The sequence below is a fragment of the Gossypium arboreum genome, chromosome 3, assembly GCF_025698485.1.
Source record: "Gossypium arboreum isolate Shixiya-1 chromosome 3, ASM2569848v2, whole genome shotgun sequence".
Classification (NCBI taxonomy): domain Eukaryota; kingdom Viridiplantae; phylum Streptophyta; class Magnoliopsida; order Malvales; family Malvaceae; genus Gossypium; species Gossypium arboreum.
The window spans coordinates 13,632,153-13,636,970 of NC_069072.1; the positions used below are offsets into that span (position 1 = coordinate 13,632,153).

Below are 4,818 nucleotides of genomic sequence, written 5' to 3' on the forward strand. Positions count from 1 at the left end.
AAACAGATTTCCTTCCCCATAATAGACACAGGCTACATTTTCAAATTGATTTAGTGGTTGTGCTGCAAAACTATTAAACCTATTAGTGGTAAAATTTTTAAGCATTGAGTATATTGAAGATACCTAAGATGTGAGTGAAGTAAGAGCATCTACTTCATGTATTCCAGTGACTCATCTTCCTGACGCTGCTTAATTGGTTGACCATTAATAATTGTTACCGGCAATCCTCTTGATGATTTCAAAAGACTCATTGTAAGACTTAGAAAAGGAGAGCACCATTAGTAGAAGCGTCTACTACCATCCTTGCGTAAGCATTGAGACCATTATAAAATGTCTCAAGTTGGATACAATGTGGGATTCCGTGATGAGGGTACTTTCGTAATAATTCTTTGTACCTTTCCCATGTCTCATACAAGGACTCATCATCCATTTGTTGGAAAACGGTGATCTCGTTTCTCAACTTAGCATTCTTGCTAGGCAGGAAATACTTCATGAGGAATCTTTCTGCTAACTCTTACCATGTGGAAATTGAATTTGGTGGCAGTAAGTTCAACCAGGCTCGAGCTCTATCCCTTAGTGAATATGGGAATAGCTTCAATTGTAGTGCATCTTTGGGTACTCCGGCTAGCTTGAAAGAATCGTTCACCTCCATAAACAGTCTTAAGTGCAGGTGAAGATCTTCGGTAGGTATCCCACTGAATTGGCCCATTGTCTGAAGCATTTGGAACATGATTGGCTTTAGTTTGAACTATTGTGCCTCGATTTCAGGTCTCCTAATATCCAGATTAAGATCATAAAACACTAGCACGACATACTGTCTTAGAGCTCTATCCCTATCATCAGTAATAAGGATAGGATGTTGAGTAGGGATTGCTCCGTTTCCTCAATTCGGATTATCAAATTTCATCTCTTCAGTCCTTCTCTGACTTGCTTGTCTTCTTCGCTGTCGAAAAGTTCTTTCAGTCTCAAGGTCTACAAAGAGTAAATCGATAATTCGGTCAATACCTATAAACACCTTAAATAAACACAGAATAATTAACTAAGTTAAAATATAACAGGAAAATAAACCAAAATGCAAAATTAACAAATAATGACTTTTTAAAACAGTCCCTGACAATGGCACCAAAAACTTGGAACGACGGAAATGTGCAAGTGTACACAATCGCAACAAGTAATAAAGTGACAAGTAAATGTCAAGTTATCATACCTACAAGGACTGTGAAAAGAATTGCTTATGAATGCAATTTTAAAGACACTTTGGTGAAGAAAAATATTTTGATTTGGAGAAGTGATAAAAACCAGGATTTTAACAAAGTAAAATAAATAAAAATAAAATAAAAGTTCTAATGCACGATTTCAAAAGATGATTTTAATCAAGATGACATAATTGTGTCAGATTAATTACATTTCTTAACTTCAAATTATTAAACTCATGTTCCCGTTGTTACGAATAAATTCACGGAAACTCAGTAATTTGCTAACTTATGAACATACTTACCTACCAAAATCCAATTATCTCTTGAGTATATCTCTACGTCAATTCAACCGATTAGACAAATTTTAATAAGAAAATGTGTTAATGCACATACATACTTATGAAATTAAAATAATCTCTTGTACATATCTCTATGCCAATTCAAAAAATTAATTCCATCTCATAAGCACATAAAAGATTACGTGAGGTAACAATGTATTTCTACCTTGAAACAGTTTAATCACAATAATCTTACAAGTTATGCAAGGCTAATGTATCGTTAGATACCATTGCTAATTTAACCCTCAGCTACCTTAGATGATTAAACATACAGTGGTTAAGTGTTGTGTCAATTAATTACAATTTCAATCTATTTAAATAATTAATTCATTTGGTACCTTACAATTGTAATGCAAGAATAACTTAGTCATGGTTTTACTTAATTAAAAATCTTACCGAGGCCTAAATAGCACCAACACAATTTTAATAACTCAAGTAGACGAAATACAATCAACTTAACATGAATTAAGTTCAAGACATATTAATTAACTTAAACAATTCAACATCACAAATATTCATAGGCATGTTCATCATAACAACAACAAATTAAAATGATAGGGAACAAGAATCAAATCCGGTGTTTTCTCTGTGGCTTAACTAGTTTGCTCTGCTCCTCCTTCTTCGCTTGTTCTTGTTGAACTGAGGCTTCTACGAACACTTGAATGCTGGTCCAAATGGTGGTTGATTGACTCTTTTTCAAGAGGTGAAATCGGTAAAGGAATCGGGGAAGGAAATGAAGAACAACGGAAGGAAATGAAGAGAGAAAAATGAGAGAGAAGTGAAAAGATGAGAAGGGTTGAGATGTGTTTGAAGTGAACAGCCAATGGGGTATTTATTGGTTGAGAAGGTTGCTAAAAATAGCCAAAATCAGCAGCAAAAGACTCCCCTATGGCCGGCCACACATGTGGCTTGTTTGAAGATTTCAAACATGTTTTTTTAAGGTAGGGACAAATCTAGAAAGGCATAAATAGTGGAGGGGTTTGAATGCATTTTGAAGGAGTCTTCAAGGGCCATTTTGCAATCCAAATAATCAGCCAAGCAAACTGATTGAGTCAGCATGTGAGATGGTTTTGGGCTACCCAGTGCTCGGTTGGATCGGTTTTCTCGGTTTAACTCAACTGGGCCTTTTTTCATAATTAATTAACAATAATTTATTTAACCCAAATTGAATTGGATTAAAATTAAACTTAATTATATTATGAAGTAATACAAATAATTTGGACCGTCTTAGGCTGAAAAATTAATTCGCCTTGATGCTTCAAAATTGCTTCTCGATTTTGCGCTTCTAGTAGTGTCTGCCGAGCCGTTTTTGGCCCTTTGTGCAAATCTGTCAAAAATAATCAAAATGAATCAAAATTTGATATAAAATTAATTAAAATTCAACATGTTAATAATTTGGTTGCAATTTAATTATTTATTTATTTTTTGACACGAATTTTACTGAAACTACATAAATTTGACTTAAAAAGAGTAAGAAAAAGTATGTATATTTCAGTGTTTCTAGAGATCGAAACACATCCCCAGGGCTATGAAGAAGAATACAATAAAGACACTTTTATTGCCCTATTGTCTAGGATTACTAGACAACTTGGCTCAAGGAAAAGCTAGATTGCTCAGACGACTTCCCGATAGGGAAGGCATAGGAAAGCATAGCTTAAGAAGTGCTAGGACGTGGAAAATAGGTACGTTACCCCTCCATACCTCCTTCGGGGAGGCTTATACTCAATAGTTCATAATACAGTTAACTTTACTATAAAACAAGAAAGTATCGCTTGAAGGCTATAGCTAGTAGCCCCTCACTCTACCCTAAACTATTTAGTGGTAGTAGTTACATTTGGAATGGTTTAGATTTCAAATCTTATTAGGTAAGCTTAGTATCTTAATTCAAGGTCGATAGTAGAGTCTGAGACCTTCCACTAAGTTTATTACCGCTGTTTGTGATACAAAACGGTGTCTATAACTAGTATTTTTTTACTTTTTTTCTTTTCTCTATGTGTTCTCTCCTACGTCTTTAAGAAATTTATTTTAAGTCATCTCTCTAGAGAAGACGATGAAAATATCCTCAAACCTTTCAAATGCCATTGGTAAGTACCAGTAGACTTGTAATTTCTAGGAAGCCCTTAGGATGTTGTCGAGGAGATTTACATCTTTGCTCTAATACATACATGGTCAATTTATAGTAGAAAAGGGTATGATAATTATGGTTGTTTAGAGAAGGTCCAAGTGATCCAGGCAAAGGACCAATAGAGTAGATTCTATCCTGAAGGTTTTGGTGAGTTTTTTTTTCTTCCTTTGGGTTTTAAAAATTCTATAATTTGGAGTCATGTAAAGTAAGTTGTCTCTGCTGAATATATGTTGATGTGTTATGTATTAACAAGTCGGTATTATATGTATATGGCCATGGTCACGGTTAATACCCACCTTGTGTGCTAGCCCAATTCCAAACTATATGTGATATGTGAAAATATAGAAAGAAACTTTATTTGTGATACCTCTGGCAGGGCAACTTTATTGCAAACCAAACTGGATGATTGCAGCCCAACCTTATGGGAGAACACGTGTTCAATATGACAAATAATATAAATAAAGATATGCAATTCTGATTTATGAATTATTGGGATGAGACTATCAAAAGGTTGGGTCACTGGTAAACACATATGATTGAGAGAAGTATGTATGAATTACTAGCACATGTCCACAGAGGATACTATGTACTATATTTGTGATGTGTATGCCAGTGAGTTGTACTAGCATATTGGCGTAATGTTACATTTGGGCGGAGTTTGAAAAATGAATTTATCTTTGATTTGATCAGGGGTAACTTGATAATTATGTTGTGTTTTTAAGAAATTCACTAAGTTCAGATGAACTTGCACCGTTACCTTTCTTTTTCAAGCAATTGAGTATTAAAAGAAGATTCTTAGAAGGGGGATTGTGCCAGCGTTGCGACTATAAATGAGTCACTTATCTGTTTTGTATCATGCATTATTGTTCAGCGAAGGGTGTATTCACATGTTTTGTGTTTAATTTGTGTTTTCGCTTCATGAATATATTGTTTTGTCTTATAAAGTGTAACTGACCTTGTTTATATATATTTTTGGTCTCCAAATTCCCCTGATTTTGAAATTTTCAAAATTTTCTTTTCCTAACAATATTCGCCTTAACGTAAAGGGAGATCATTATAATTTTTTTCTCAAACTCTGAAAAAGTCTAGGGTTTTAAATCTATTAGTAACGCCACAATTCATTGGGTGGACTATTGGTTTCTTGGTATACGCCATGTTT

The 4,818-nt window shown here is 34.3% G+C and overlaps 1 non-coding gene across 1 annotated transcript; it reads left to right on the forward strand.

Moving 5' to 3' along the window:
- The first annotated feature begins 356 nt into the window (after nucleotides 1-356).
- On the forward strand, nucleotides 357-463 carry LOC128291077 (small nucleolar RNA R71). Its single transcript, XR_008280853.1, has one exon. It is a non-coding gene; the product is annotated as a small nucleolar RNA R71 (small nucleolar RNA).
- The last annotated feature ends 4,355 nt before the right edge of the window (nucleotides 464-4,818 follow it).